Source organism: Hyla sarda, chromosome 12 (genome assembly GCF_029499605.1).
Source record: "Hyla sarda isolate aHylSar1 chromosome 12, aHylSar1.hap1, whole genome shotgun sequence".
In the NCBI taxonomy this organism is placed as follows: domain Eukaryota; kingdom Metazoa; phylum Chordata; class Amphibia; order Anura; family Hylidae; genus Hyla; species Hyla sarda.
The window spans coordinates 80,944,757-80,961,488 of NC_079200.1; the positions used below are offsets into that span (position 1 = coordinate 80,944,757).

The 16,732-nt window shown below is 43.8% G+C and overlaps 1 protein-coding gene across 5 annotated transcripts in view; it reads left to right on the forward strand.

The window, feature by feature from the left end:
- The window catches only part of RIPOR3 (RIPOR family member 3), a 209,861-nt gene that overhangs the window by 25,805 nt on the left and 167,324 nt on the right, over nucleotides 1–16,732 (forward strand). For 2 of the 5 annotated variants that reach the window (XM_056549213.1, XM_056549215.1), the window contains exon 1: nucleotides 6,714–6,961. The exons of 1 other annotated variant lie outside the window; for it this stretch is intronic. The gene's annotated coding sequence lies outside the window, so the exon portion shown is untranslated. Of the gene's footprint in view, nucleotides 1–6,243; nucleotides 6,334–6,713; nucleotides 6,962–16,732 lie in introns of those variants that run through there. 2 more of the 5 variants (XM_056549212.1, XM_056549211.1) reach the window with 2 other exon arrangements.

Below are 16,732 nucleotides of genomic sequence, written 5' to 3' on the forward strand. Positions count from 1 at the left end.
GGGCCCACAAGCATGGTTGTCAAAACTTGATATTTCAGACGCTTTCAAATTACTGCCTATCATGCACGGGAAATGGCACGGGGTCAAGTGGCGTAATCAATACTACTTCGCGGTGAAGTTGACCTTTGGCTCCAGGAGTAGCCCGTGGCTTTTCGATAGATTTGCCCAGGCACTACATTGGCTATTGGAAGAAAGGTTTGATTGTACACACATCATACACTATCTTGACGACTTTCTTTTCATAGAGCCAGGTCCCATACCACCCAAAGACCTTGACGTTTCATTAGCAGTTCTCCAGCAGCTGCAAAAAGGTCGAGGGTCCTTCCAGGTCTCTCACATTCTTGGGCATAGTGCTGGATACGCAACGCATGGAGGCCAGACTGCCACTGGACAAGCTTGCCCGCATTAGACAAGTTGTTCGCAATTTATTGCTCTCTCCTAGGGTAGTGAAGGGTGAGCTGCAGTCTATACTGGGCATGTTTAACTTTGCAATGAGGGTAATCCCCCAGGGGCGGACCTTCATTTCAAGGTTGCTTGACTTAATGACTTCGGTCCCGGGACAGAATGACATGGTAGTTCTGGACGAACGGGCAGTGGCTGATTTAGACATGTGTACCACATTTCTGTCAGACTGGAATGGCATTTCTTTTTTCACGCCTGGTGTTGACAATTCTTCTCCCCTTGTCTTTTCCGATGCATCATCATCCATAGGCTTCGCAGCCATTTGGGGCAATCGCTGGCTTGCTGGCAGGTGGCCTGTGGAAGTCTCCCAGCTAGCTGGTTTTTATAGATGCTCGGCATTGTTTGAATTATACCCTGTGGTAGCCGCTGCCAGGGTTTGGGGCCATGAGTGGTCTCGGAGAACTGTGCTTTTCGTGTCTGACAATGAGGCAACGGTTAGTATTCTGTTGAAGGGAAGGTCATCCTCATCTATGGTGATGTCACTGTTAAGAAGACTAGTATGGTTGTCTTTAGTGGGTGAATTTCATTTTTCTAGTGCGCACATCGAAGGTGCCTAAAATTTTGCAGCGGATGCCCTGTCCCGGCTTAATTTTCAACTCTTCTTTCAGATTTGTCCAGAAGCAGATCTGACAGTGTCTCCAGTACCGCCGTTCCAGGAGTTAGTGATGGGCTGAAAGCATTTATCTCCATAGCGCAACATTTGATTACCTCTTCCCTATCTCCTAACACCCAGAAAGTGTACCACACTGCATGGAAGTGGTTCAGTAAGTTTTGTGCTGCCCATCCACTTGATGACCATCTTTCAGTATCATTTGTGTAAGGATTCATCGGGTTTTGCCATTCTACCCTACATTTAGCGCATAACACCATAAAAATTTACCTATCAGGCATTCAACACATTTTATCATTATCCTACCCCGACAGAAGTTCACTGTTCTCATCCCATGTGGTCAAGGCAGCACTCAAGGGTACTTAAATCTCCCACAAGGCAACCCTTCTCTGGAGAGTTGTTTAGGCAACTATCGGATGCATTGGATTTAGCCCCATAGGGTTTAACCAACAGTTTGTGTTTGAAGGCTGCTTTATTTCTTGGCTTCTATGGGTTCCTTAGACCTGGGGAGTTTACGGCTCCTAATGGCAAGTCGCCTTATTTGAAGCTGTCTCAGTTATCTTGGGCATCCGATCACTACGTGCTCACACTACTCAGTACCAAGACGTCCCTACCAGGGCAACCCATTTGTGTCAGGTACTTCCCCACGGCACACAGATGGTGCCCGGTATCTGTGTTTCACGCATTATTGGCTACTCGCAAGCTTGATAGTTCAGACAGTCCGCTTCTGTCATTCGATAATACGGCTTTGACCACGTCTGTGTTTGTCCGATATTTACTGGCCGTCATTAAGTCACTTTGCAGGGCGCCGATCAGTGACAGAGGGAGCTCACTGTGACCGCAGCGGCTACAGGGTTAACTCAGGATTGGAGCTACGCTCAGGATGCTGAGTGCTGCGGTAGGCCTCCCCGACATGGCCCCCTTCACCACTAATCGCTTCACGGTGTGAAGCGACGCAGAATAGGGGGAAGGAGGAGATCCCCGCCAGGTTCCTGCTATCGGTCCATCTGTACTGATGGACCAATAGCACCAATCACAGAGGTCCCCGGCCGGCTTCAGGGAGGCTCGGCTGTGCAGCACAGCCAAGCTCAATAAACTGTCACAGCGCCCGGCGGCTCTTATTCTCTTCAGGTACATGTACCTGATGATGCGGGAAGTCATTCCTAATCTTCAGGTACATATACCTGATTTTGCGTAAACGGGTTAAAAACTATTCCGAAAAGTTCAGAAATTTTTTTTTTGATTAGTAAAACATGACGGAAACTATACTAATCTAGTATTGCTGTAATCAGGACGGCCTAAAGTATCAAAATAACAACATGTTCGCTCAACCACAAGGTAAATGGTGTAGAAAAGCACCAAATTTGCTAGATTATGTTCTACTATTTCAACTTCACCAATATATATATATATATACATATACATTTTTTTTTTTCAGAGCTTATGTTATGGAAAAATCAAGAGGTATCCTTATAGTAGTTAGTTATTGCTATTATAGGGTGAGGAGGAAAAACCGAGAGTGTAAAAGCAAAAATTGGCCAGGACAAGTGGGACAATCAGGGACAAGTAGATTTTGCTCCGTTTTAGTCCAGTGGACAAGTAGTTTATTTATTACATTTCCACACCCCTGATACCTGTTCTGTGTCCTCTTTAGTTATCCATGTGATTTTTGCCAGCTCCTCTGGCCCCTGTTGTCTCCTGAATATTATTTTTCCTTGCTTGCAGCCCAGCAATCTGTGCGGCTCTGTGTAATGGCTGCCAACCAATTGCTTTTACTATCTGTGTGCATGCTGTGTTGTTGTAAACACACTGTACATTAGGGATCGACCGATATCGATTTTTTTAGAGCCGATACCGATAATCAGTGGTCTTTCAGGCCGATAGCCAATAACTTATACCGATATTCCTGTATAAGTTATCGTCTATTTCTCCACCCCCCCGGCCCTGAAGAAGCGGCTGCAGATCATTCATTTAAAGTGGGCACTTTAAATCAATGAACTGCAGCGGCTTTAGCGTGGCCAGAGACCGCCGCCACCACCCGCTTCTCTCCCCCTGCCTGTCCTGGGGTCCTCCTTAGTCCAACCCCCCCCTTCCCTATCCTCTGGCCAGAGACCGCCGCCCCCTGCCGGTCCTTAGTCCAACCACCACTGCTGCCCCATTGCCTCTCCCTTTATAATTACCTGTTCCTGGGGTCCGCGCTACTTCTGGCTCCGGCGGCGTCCTGAGCTGTCACTGTGCGCACTGACGGTGATGTTGCGGTGCATTATCGGATTATCTGCAAGGCAATTGCCGAAAACGTCCAAAATCGTGAATATCGGTCGATCCCTACTGTACATGTATTTTCTTTCAAACTGTCCTTCCCCCCGCCTGCAATAAATCATGCTATGCTCTGAATGACAGCAGTCAGTGACTAGATCTACAGCATGCAAAGAGCAGCGTTGTGTGCTGAGGAGACTGGGCTTATCTGCCGGCAAAATCCTCACACAGGGAGAGGGAGGGGAGGTGTGGCTGTGAAGACAGAAATCACATGGTGTTTGTCTTGCAGGATGGTGGGGGCTAGCCTCAGTGAAAGGTTTGCACAGAGACAAGCAGGATCTGATTTTTACGTCTTTCTCCCTGCATGTAAGGGACAAATGAAAGGGGAAAAATGCTCTACATAGCTCATGAATGATATTTAGACCAAAAAATATGTTGGTGAGAGGGAAAGGATGGGCTATGTGTTTAGTTCCCTGGAGTACCCCTTAAATTTTTTTTTCACGCTTTTATGAGTAACATTTTTTCATTTTTATTGGGGGAGGGACTTTATTTTCCATGTGTTTTTATTTTTGTAAACTTTTTTTCACATTTATTTTACACTTTTTATGTCCCCCTAGGGGACTATTTAAAGCAATCATCAGATTACTAATACTGTTCAGTGCTATGCATAGGCATGGCACTGATCAGTATGATCGGCAATCTTCTTCTCTGGTCTGCTTGATATCAGACCAAAAAAGACCTTGGGAGAGCAGTGGAGGCAGGTGAAGGGACCTCCGTCCACCATCCTGAATGATTGCATCCCCACGGCCGTGCCTTTGCATAGCATGTTTAAGGCTTGTTCCACACTGCGTTCTTGCCCCTGTTTATTATATCCGTCAAAATCCTGCCAAAAACAGGATGCTGGCATAAACTGGTAATGGGAGCAGTGGACCCCATTCACTGCTATTTTAAAAGTGAACAGCCCCCTGTCTTTGACTTGGCTTAAGGTAGCAGCAGATACGTCCTGAATGGAGTCAGAGTCACTAGGTAACTCCGCTCAGCCATAGAAGTGAAGGGGGTCAGCTGCTTTGATTGACTCCAGGTGCTGTCAAAATATGTCTGTTTCTTATGTTGTGTCATTCATGCAGGAATTGCCTCAGTCAGTCACTGGCAGCAGTTGGGACCGGCATCAGTCAGAGATTGGCTGAGCAGGCCTTTCCAGTGTGGTCAAGACGTCACAGGTAGAGGTGGGACTGAGTGCTGTAGGAATAGCAGGGGAAGAGGGCAGGTGAATATGCTTACTTTTCTATCCTCACAGCACCTGGAGTCAATTAAACATATTCATGTGCCACCAGAATAACCTTTTATTTGTCTCCAAACTCCCATCAATCTCCTCCCAGAACAGGCGCATAAATCGCATCCCTTTTGCACAAGCCGATTATAGAGCTGTGTAAATGGCCTCACGATCAACCGACAGCAAATGGGGCTAAGGCGCTGTGTTGTGGTCACCAGTGACCACCTGTATGCATCCCAATCCTCCTCTCACTGACTTCTCCTCAGTGACCAGTAAATGGCATGGGATGCGGCTCACAAGTCATGCATCTGTCTCGTCCTTTGCTGTTTACTGGTCACTGGGATGAAGTCAGTAACAGGATGTTGTGGTCTACTAAGTTTGTTAGTATTATTTAATATTTTAAAAAATTCGGTAATCCCAATGTGTTTCCCCCAAAAAGTAAATTGCATTCATCAGAGGAGAATCAAGGAAAAAATGGATAAGCAATAATAGCATGGAGGTAATCACAATCAAGACTAAAGGTTTAAAATTCCCGAAAATTTTGAAGCCATGATGAAAACCCTTTTTATTTTTTTTCCAGAAAAAATTTAAATTTTAGGGGAAAAAAAATACAGAATGGAGTAGTTTTATATATTTATAATCATTTTAATGCTGGAGGTTTAATGCTGGCAAACTTGATTGACAGCTGCAGAGAGCCTAGCTGAAAGCTGCAGAGAGCCTAGCTGAAAGCTGCAGAGAGCCTAGCTGAAAGCTGCAGAGAGCCTAGCTGAAAGCTGCAGAGAGCCTAGCTGAAAGCTGCAGAGAGCCTAGCTGAAAGCTGCAGAGAGCCTAGCTGAAAGCTGCAGAGAGCCTAGCTGAAAGCTGCAGAGAGCCTAGCTGAAAGCTGCAGAGAGCCTAGCTGAAAGCTCCAGAGACCCTTGCTGAAAGCAAGCTGCAAAGAGCCTCGCTGAAAGCTACAAAGAGCCTCGCTGAAAGCTGCATAGAGCCTCGCTGAAAGCTGCATAGAGCCTCGCTGAAAGCTGCATAGAGCCTCGCTGAAAGCTGCATAGAGCCTCGCTGAAACATGCATAGAGCTTGATGTCTTCTATTCATCACAGCACTGCAACGATGTGAGGGCAGAAGTGGTCCCCTAGCAGGCTTAAGTGATGTCATGCTTGCTGGGAAACGCCCACTTTCTCCTGCTAGGAGATGTGAGCAAGAAGAATGGTAAGATACACAGCTTTTTAAAGCTCTGAAAAAATATTTCAGGGTGGGAGGAGTGTTAGGAGTAATTAGGGAATATAGCTAGAGTTAGTTTAGAAAAGTATGTTTGGTGACAGGTACTTTTTAACTACATTCAGCCCTTTGAGTTTAATGGGCCAAACATAGTTTACGCCATTTTCTGAACATAAATATGTGTTCATTTTATACTGTCAATACACTGCAATGTATACGCTAGAATACCTTTTTGCCAGGTGGTTGACATATAACCTGAACATATGGGGAAAACATGATGTGAAGCTAGCCTAATATGGACATTTTATGCCTTAAAATACACTCCAAAAAACTTCATGTGCACATAGCTTTAATTGCATTCAGCAGGCAGGAATCCTTATTAACCCAGTCTCTCCTCTCTCAGATCTCTTCTTCTGGACATATGTGGCTGTCAGTTCTCCCAGGGACTTTTGAGGTTGGGATTCGTTGTTGTCCGTGTAGTTTGTCTTGTGAAAGCCTTTCTCCTGAACAACCCCCAGTAAGTAGTAGCACTTTGCATTATGACTGTGACCTTGGCAATGAAAGGGTTTACTAGTGCAGAATAAATTCCTTTATAAGGAATTGGGGGGAGGGGGTGAAACTTGCGTGTTTTACTATTTTTTCCATGGGTTGTCTGTTTGTGATTAAGAAAACCCCAAGTAAATAGAGAAAAAACAATAATCATCCCGTCTGCCATCAATTCACTAGCCAGCACCAAAGGCAGCGGAGGGCTCTTGATGGGAGACGGGTTTTCCATGTCCTTCCAATTAGCTTCACTTTCGCAGTTACCACGCCAGATTTAGGGGGGGGGGGGGGGGTGCAGGGGAGGGATCCACAGAGGGGGTGACTTTCTACTCTCATCAGGAGAAAGGAGCAGACAGTGTGACAGAGGTGCAGCGTGAGCACCCCTCCTTCTCTTCCATCATCTTCCCTCCTCCTCATTCCTCCTATACTATGTACATTTCATAGAAGTGCCTCCTGCCTTTGACATGTGCTGAGCTGGCTTTCATGATAAGCTGTTATCTGCGCGCTGCATGTATGACCACTCCAAATAAACATCGCTCTATTGGAGACCAAGTACATCCCTAGCTGGACACACATACAGGCTGAAGCCTCAGGACTGAACGGTAAGTGACATTTACTTTCTTTGCTCAGGATAAGGATCAGGGTAAGAAGTAAAGAGACTCCAGATTGAAGGGTCTCTATTAGTATGAGCAGTGAGTAGCAGCGGGTGCTCATGACCCAATTAAACACAGATGCATTTAGAGCAGAGGAAGATGCCGAACTGAAATGCTTAAGCAAGAAGCTTTAGCAGTTGGAAGTAGTGAAAGTTGAAGTCATTGTGGGGTTTTACTGTAAAACTTCTCAATTGTATAATAAAGTTTTGAGACTTTTTAATTTACTTGTGTTTTAATGTCTCTACCTTTCATATGTTAATGGCAAGACTGTGTACATCCAGAGATTTAATTAATAACTATACAACTAATAGCAGTGTTCCCCAACCTATTGCTCTCCAGATGTTGCAAAACTACGACTCCCAGCATAAACTGACAGCCTCCTGGAGATACTGGATCGTCCCTGATTGCTTTGGCTATAAGGGCATGGTGGGAGTTATAGTTTTGGCAGCAGCTGGAGAACTCACTTACACTGTGATGAACTAAACTGTCAGAGCAAGATGGAAGTTGTTGTTTTGCAAGCACTTGAGTTCCGCAGGTCAGGGCATAATGGGAGTTGTAGTTGCGTATTAGCTGAAGAGTCACAATTTATTTTGGGTGTCAGGACATGTTGGGAGTTGTGGCTTTGTAGCATCTGCAGAGCCACAGGATAGAAAACAGTTACATTGCAATGGTCCAGACTAGAGATGAGCGAACTTGCAGTAAATTCGATTCGTCGCGAACTTCTCAGCTCGGCAGTTGATGACTTATCCTACGTAAATTAGTTCAGCTTTCAGGTGCTCCGGTGGGCTGGAAAAGGTGGATACATTCCTAGGAAAGAGTCTCCTAGGACTGTATCCACCTTTTCCAGCCCACGGGAGCACCTGAAAGCTGAACTAATTTATTCAGGAAAAGTCATCGACTGCCAAGCTGAAAAGTTCGTGATGAATCGAATTTACTGTAAATTCGCTCATCTCTAGTCCAGACACCTGTGTGAGTAGTCGGACTCTAAGGCAATGTCCATGCAGAAAATCTCCGTGCTGACATTGCTCCTGACAGCAGAGCGCCGGCATTACATGCCATAACACTCATAGACGGCAATGCATTCTGTGTGTTGTCTGCAGAAAGAATAGACGGGTTTATTCTTTCTGCAGATGCTGGAATTTGCAAGTCTTCTTTTATGAAAAAAAGTGATTTTTTTAAATTTATTTTTATACTGGGGATGGAGCCAAAATTACAAGAGTTAGACAGCATTAGGTTGTGCAAGAGCAAAGTTCCTGAAGTATATCACAGTATTTAACACATTGTGTGTTCAGAATGGCATGTTGCAGCGGGAGCCCATGCTGATGGTGGATTTGGGGCAGCGATGATGGTAGCTGTGAGCACAACGGGGCGGCATGGGCAGGGGGAGTATCTGTTGTTATATGCAATTGTAGGGGAGGAGCTGTGGGATGACGTCTGTCACAGGTGCTCTGGTCTGGGGATCGCGCTGCTGTAAGCTGTCAGACTCGTCTACAGCAGTGTTCACACAAACTAGGGAAATATATGGGATTTAACGATCACAGATCTTCTTAAAGGAGCCGTTCTAGGAAATGTGCAGATTGTACATTCCAGGGGCAGAACAATAAGCTGATATGATTGTGTTGTTGTCTTTTCTGTGTAGCAGTATGTACTACACCACACTGTAATACTGCTATAATACTTTAAGACAACAGTTTCTGCCATGTATTTGCATGCTTTTCGCAGCATGTTTGGTAGGGATCGAGCGATTATCGGTTTGGCCGATATTATCGGCCGATAATCACGATTTTGGGCATTATCGGTATTGGCAATTACCTTGCAGCGGTGTGGGCGCGGTGGCGGTGATAGGACTCAGGACCCCCGGACAGGCAGGGGGAGAGAAGCGGGTGGCGGCGGCGGCCTATGGCACCGCAAAAGCCACTGCAGTGTATTGATTTAAAGCGCCCGCTTTAAATCAATGATCTGCAGCGGTGTCGCGGGGGGATTAATAGCCGATTACTTATACCGGAATATCGGTATAAGTTATCGGCTATCGGCCCTAACCTCCACCGATTATCGGTATCGGCCCTAAAAAAACGATATCGGACGATCCCTAATGTTTGGTCTATTTTGGATGTGGCTATACTCCATTTAGTGGGGGTAATCTGCATCCTATGTTTCATCTCACCTTTGTTAAGAAATGCTTGTAGAATAAGTGACCCTATTTATTCTGAAGGAAATTAAATGGGCACAAAAAAAAGTGCCATGGTGCGAACTAATGGGTGTATGTTCACATTGAAAATGGCATGAATAAGATACCGTTTGCTTCATTGGGTCCACAGAAAATCTGCAATAGTGGCAGAATTGAAGATTGCCAGCAGACCCTTTAAAGTGAATGGTAGTGACAATTGAGCAGATCTCCCATAGTGGGAAACCCGCGGCGTTAACATCAGTGTGTAAATGTAACCTTATTAAATCCCCATGAGAATAAGGTGATAAGGGGAGATCTACAAAGAACAGATGCCTAAATTTATCAAAAAGGTGCATATTTTTCGTCAATAGTAAAATAATGTAGAGCTAAGCAAGTTTCAAAGTGTGGTCTGGGCTGGTGTAAGATTGCGCAAAATTTTTGCAACAATTTGTAGCTGATAAATTATTGATCACTGTAAAATGCTAATAATGCCACATTACATTCAGATTGTTTTGTAGAAAGCATCTACAAATCAACAAATCATCTATTGTGCAAAAATTTGCTAATTTTTGCACACACACACACGATAAGAGTATGTTCATACTATGTTAGTAGTGCACCCTTTAGTTGTAGGTGACTTTGTTCGGCCATAGAAATCAATAGGGTCTGCTGCTCCCATTAATAATGCAGGTTGGCATCTTGTTTTCAGTGGGATGCCGACGTACACTGTTAATGGAGGCATCGTACCCTATTGATTTCTGCGGCTGAGCAAAGTTACCTAGTGACTCCATTCGGGACCTATGCAATATTTTAAAGGGGTACTCCGGTGGAAAACAATTATTATTATTATTTGTTTTTAAATAAACTGATGCCAAAAAGTTAAGCAGATTTGTAAATTACTTCTACTAAAACATCTTAATCCTTCCAGTACTTATCAGCTGCTGTATACTACAGAGGAAGTTCTTTTCTTGTTGAATTTCCTTTCTGTCTGACCAGAGTGCTCTCTACTGACATCTCTGTCAATGTCAGGAACTGCTCAGAGCAGGAGAGGTTTGCTATGGGGATTTGCTCCTGCTCTGGACAATTCCTGACAACAGCAGAGGTGACAGCAGAGAGCACTGTGGTCAGACAGAAAAGAAATTCAAAAAGAAAAGAACCTCCTCTGGCTATAAGTACTGGAAGGATTAAGATTTTTACAAAACAAATTTACAAATCTGGTTGACTTTCTGGGGCCAGTGTTTTTTTTTTTTTCCCCACCGGAGCACCCTTTTTAAGCTGACTCAAAAAATATAAGTTGCTGTGCTTTTGAAATAGAGCGTAGGTGACTCCCATTTGGCCGTAGAATCAATATGGTCCGCTGCTTCCTTTAACAGTATACAACAGCATACTATTTTCGGTGGAATGCCGGTGAATACGTCACACAGGTTCACTAACGTCGTATGACCCTACCCTAAAACCATTGATAAATCCCCCCAATGTTTCTCAGAAGGGTTCGTGTCTGGGCTGTAAGCAAATTTTCCACCCAACAACTGTATGAATGAGTTGCACTTAGTGTAAGTGTAAATCATCCTCTCTGTATTCTGATGCAGGTGATCAGTGTCGCCGACTTGTTCACAGGAGTTGTTAGCTGCTGCTACACGATGCAAGTACTATTTGGGTTTTGCACTAGGGACCGACCGATTATCGGTTTGGCCAATATTATTGGCCGATATTCATGATTTTCTGAGGTATCGGCAATTACCTTGCCGATAATGCTGGCGCTTTAAATCAATGAACTGCAGAGGCTTTTGCGGTGCCAGAGACCGACGCTCGTTTCTCTACCCCTGCCTGTCCTGAGTCTAACCACCGCCGCTGCCCGATTGCCTCCCCTCTAGCCAGACGACAACCGCCGCCACCCGCTTCTCTCCCTTTGCCTGTCCTGAGTCCAACCGCTGCCGGATTGCCTCCCCTCTGGCCAGAGACCGCCACTGCACCATTGCCTCCCCCATCCCTGGTTTTATAATTACCTATTCCCGGATTCTGCACTACTTCTGGCTCCGGCGGCGTCCTGAGCAGTCACTGTGCGCTGGGCCACTGACGGTGATGTCGCGTTGAGGACGTCACTTGTCATTGCGCACAGCAACAGCTGCAGGACGCTGCAGGAGCCAGAAGTTGCGCGGACCCCAGGAACAGGTAATTATAATTCTATCCCCAGGCCGGTGAGTCTGTTCATGGTGAAGGCCAGGCTGGTGACCGGGGACAGCACTCCTCCGGTGTCCGGGTACAGCATGCTCCGGCCGCAGGGCAGCAGAGTGCAGAGTCGGGGCAGGGCTGCGGAGGGGCGGCTGGGGCTGAACTCAATCAGCAGCTTCTCAATCTCCATTGTGCAAAACGGCGTGGTTGGACACACACGGCGGGCAGCGGCGGTAGTTGGACTTAGGACCCCAGGACAGACAGGGGGAGAGAAGCGGGTGGCGGTCTCTGGCCCCACAAAAGCCGCTGCAGTTCATTGATTTAAAGCGCCCGGGGGGGTAATTAAAATGCACGGAATATCGGTATAAGTTATCTGCTATCGGCCTGAAAGTTCACAGGTTATCGGTATCGAGAGTATATGTACAAAAATTACAGAGGGGAAAAAAGCGCTCAAATCCAAGGCCCACCACCTTTATTAAAAAGGAGAGGACTCACCCGGTGTACGTGGAGTGGTACCTAATCTTATGTGACCAACCCCACTAACTCCCACGAGCCTAGACAGCAATCAGGTAAATCGGCACAGAACGTAGCCTCTTCATATATCCACAGATCTGGAGAGCGCGTAGTCTTCCGGGGACAAATAAATGCCCGTAGAGTATAAACAAAAGACAAACGTAAACATTGACCAGCGCTCAATGAAGGACTTGATATATTACAGTAAAGGATAAGTTGGTATTGCACTTAATCCACAGTGGGGGATCTAGGTGGTTATTTCACCAAAGATACCCCCTCCACGTTAGCTTGCATCAAAACCCCCGGTCAGGATACCGATTAACAGCGCTTAGGAAGAAGGTAGTTTTTAGCCTTTGGAACGGGTTGCTATGTTTAAATAAATGGATTCCTGAATGACTGGCTGTTCTGGCGCTGTTCATCGGTATCCTGACCGGGGGTTTTGATGCAAGCTAACGTGGAGGGGGTATCTTTGGTGAAATAACCACCTAGATCCCCCACTGTGGAGTAAGTGCAATACCACCTTATTCTTTACTGTAATATATCAAGTCTTACTTCATTGAGCGCTGGTCAATTTTTATGTTTGTCTTTTGTTTAGGTTATCGGTATCTGCTCAAAAAATGAATATCGGACGATCCCTATTTTGCATACCTGTCATAACAGGTTACTGCAGCATATCTCACAGCGGGCAGCACAGCTCGATCTCTGCTGCAGTTGTAATAACACTGTCTTGGTTACTGTTACATATTCTTCTAAGAATAGATTGTTATGTGAGAGACTGTTGCCGACACTTCATTCATTATCCTCTGATTTGTTTTCTTGAAGAATCTCATTGAAATGATAAAGTTTTAGCGCTGGCCAGAGTGAGCGCCTTCACTGTAGGCGAATAAGGAAAACTAAGATTTGTGTTGTGGTTTCTGTTTATAGAAATGATATCACTAGGTCATTTCACTGGGTCACTGGACCTATATCATGCACACTTATCATCACTAGTCCTACAGTGCCATTTGTTTTATTCCAGCTAATAATTTTAATTTGGTCATGTGATGACAAGTCTGACTCTCAAAATCTTCCAGTGCCTAATGGTTACAACAGAATGGCAGACTCTGACTTCCTGTGGCCTAGAGGATGACATTATCACCTACCAGATCCTTCCTACTAGTTAGGATATATAGAAGTTAGGCTGTGTTCACACATTACAATGGAGACTGAAATTGTCCAAAATATGTTAAAAATGTTTACATTTTACTATAATTTTGTAAAAACAGAAAAAAAATTATGAAAAATGCAGTGTGAACACAGCCGAAAGATGTCAGATGTCTGTAAAACACCTCAATTGTGATTATAGGTCAATCACTTTCTATTCATGGCAATTTGTAAAAAAAAAGAAAAGAAAAAAATGATTTCACTTTAAAGGGGTACTCCGGTGGAAAACTTTATATTTTTAAATCAACTGGTGCCAGAAAGTTACAGATTTGTAAATTACTTCTATAAAAAATCTTAATCCTTCCAGTACTTATTAGCTGCTGAATACTACAGAGGAAATTATTTTCTTTTTGGAACACAGAGCTCTCTGCTGACATTTCTGTCCATTTTAGGTACTGTTCAGAGCAGCATATGTTTGCTATGGGGTTTTGCTCCTACTCTGGACAGTTCTTAAAATGGACAGATATGTCAGCAGACAGCACTGTGCTCGTGATTCAGCAGAGAGCTTTGTTCTAAAAAGAAAAGAATTTCCTCTGTAGTATTCAGCAGCTAGGTAGTACTGGAAGGATTAAGATTTTTTTTTATAGAAGTCATTTACAAATCTGTTTAACTTTCTGGCACCAGTTGATTTAAAAATACAAAGTTTTCCACCGGAGGACCCCTTTAAGTAAGGAAATGCATGAATACTCCACAGTGTGAACTGACGCCAACCCACTTGTAAGTCTGAGTTTACCTGGGTGATCCTGGCAATTGCAGCCTGATGAGATGACTAGCTGCTATAATCAAATGCCAAAGCCAGATCATGTATGGGTAATGTAGGCTGCATCACTGTGCTTTGTAAACCAAAATTGAAAATATATCATGCCTCCCACATAAGCAGAAAGTTCTACATTATTCTCTAATAATAGCATATGCTGCACTATAGAAGCAAAAAGTAGTAAATTCCCGGAATGCTTATTCAACCACTTAAGAACGCAGGGCGTACAGGTATGCCATCGTCCTCTGGTACTTAAGGACTCAGGGCGTACCTGTACGCCCCGATGCCTTAAGTGGCTTTGAAGCAAGCGCAGGAGTTTAGTTTATTTGTCTGACCACATAGTTTTCTGCTGACACCTCTGTCCATCTCAGGAAGTGTCAGGAGTAGTAGAGTTTTGTATGGGGATTTGCTCCTACTCTGGACAGTTCCCAACAGACAGAGGTTTTGCAAGAGAGCAGTGTGGTCAACTCAATATCCTGTGGAGCATACAGCAGCTGATGGGGTCACCCCATCAGCGGGTCGGTCCTGGAGGCTAATGAAAGCCGGGACCCTGGGCTATAATAGTGTGTGGCACCGATCGTTGTGCCGCGCGCTATTAACCCTTTAGATTTTGATCGCCGCGTCTAAAGTCGGGCTGATCGGGACCATCGCGGTGAAATCGCTATGTCCTGGTCAGCTAGGACACGAGCGGAGGGTCCGTTACCTGCCTCCCGCATGTCCGATGAATTAGCCCCTTCCCTAATCACCCCCTTTTTCCATTTCCCCCCAAAAAACTGTGTAAATAAAAATAAACATGTGGTATTGCCACGTGCGAAAATGTCTGAACTATAAAAATGTATCATTAATTAAAAACAGCATGCAGGACGCAAGGAGGATCCCTACCTGACTCCTTGCTGTCCGATCGCTGAATGACTGCTCCGTGCAGGAGCAGTCAAGTGTCATAAACACTGATCAATGCTAGAACATTATTGAGAGATCACTGTAATCCATGTTATAGTCCCCCATAAATATAACATTGCAAAAAAAAAAAGGAAATAAAGATCATTTAACCCCTCCCCTAATAAAAGTACTTTTCCCATAAAAAAAAACAGTGTAAATAAAAATAAACATTTATTTATATCATGAAAAAAATGAATAAAAAGCAATCAAAAAGTCCAATCAATGCAAAAATGGTACCGATAAAAACTTCAGATCACATGACAAAAAATGAGCCCTCATACCGCCCCATACGTGGAAAATTATAAGTGTTATAGGGTCAGAATATGACAATTTTAAATGAATTCATTTTCCTTCATGTACCGTATTTATCGGGGTATACAACGCACCAGCCTATAACATGCACCCTCATTTTACCAAGGATATTTGGGTACATTTTTTTTTAACCACATATGCTTGGTAAAATGAGGGTGCGTCGCTGCCCGCTTCTCCCCCCCCCCCCCCCCTACCTTTCCTGGGGTCTAGAGCCCTGCTGCCGCCGCTTCTCTCCCGCTGGCTATCTGCACCGATAGCCAGGGGGAGAGAATGGGCAGCGGCACCGATAGCCAGGGGAAGAGAAGGGCCGGCAGCAGGGCTCTAGACCCCAGGACAGGCAGGGGGAGAGAAGCGGGCAGTGCTGGTGGTCATTGCACCTGCAAAGCCGCTGCAGTTCATTGATTTAAAGCGCCCGCTTAAAATCATTGAACTGCAGCGGCTTATCGGCATATAACACGCAGGTAGACTTTAGGCTAAAAATTTTAGCCTAAAAAGTGCGTGTTATACGCCGATAAATACGGTAGTTAGGATTTTTTCCAGAAGTAAGACAAAATCAAACCTATATAAGTAGGGTATCATTTTAATCGTATGGACCTACAGAATAAAGATAAGGTGTCATTTTACAGAAACATTTACTGAATAGAAACTGAAGCCTTTAAAAGTAAAAAAAAAAGTGTGTTTTTTTTTTCTTTTTCAATTTTGTCGCACAATGATTTTTTAAATTCCTTTTTTGGTTTTGTCGTAGATTTTTGTGTAAAATGACTGATGTCATTACAAAGTAGAATTGGTAGCGCAGAACATAAACTATCATATGGATAATAAGGTGCAAAATTGAAAGGGTTATGATTTTTAAAATATAAGGAGGAAAAAATGAAAGTGCAAAAATGGAAAAACACTCAGTCCTAAAGGGGTTTAGGACTAAGCCCAATTTTTCAAATCTGTCCTGTCTCTCTTTAAGTAGTAATACCTCTGACATGGTTTTACTTAGCAACGCGATTCTGAGTTTTTTCGTGACATATTGTACTTTATATTAGTGGTAAATCTCTGTTGATTCATGCAGCACTTTTTTGTGAAAATCTCCAAAATATTGTGAAAAATGTGAACATTTCTGGCAATTTTTTTTTATAGCATTCACTATATGGTAAAATGATGTTATTTGTATTCTGTGGGTTGGTACGATTATGGTGGTACCCAATTTTATATAGCTTTTTTAATGTTCTTTTTACTTTTCACAACAAAATCCTTTTTTTTCCCCTTTTTGTGTTGCAATGTTCTGACAACCATAACATTTATATTTTTCGTCCAACGCCATTGAGTGCATGCTTATTTTATGGGAGATGAGCTGTACTTTTTATTGGTACCATTTTTGCAATTAATGCTACCTTTTGATCTTTATTCCATGATTTGGACAAAAATTTGCAATTTTTGCACTTTTTTTTTCTTTTTATGGCGTTCACCTTGTACGGGATAAGTAACATTATCTTTTTATTGTTTAAGTTATTACAAATGTGGCAATACCTATTAATATTTATAGGTTTGTTTTCTTTTTTGGGGTGACAATATATGGTTTTATTGGGAAAGGGGCATTTATTTAATTTTTTTACACTTTTTTTTTTTTCCCCTTTTTACAGGTACATCTGTACTGCAGCACAATATA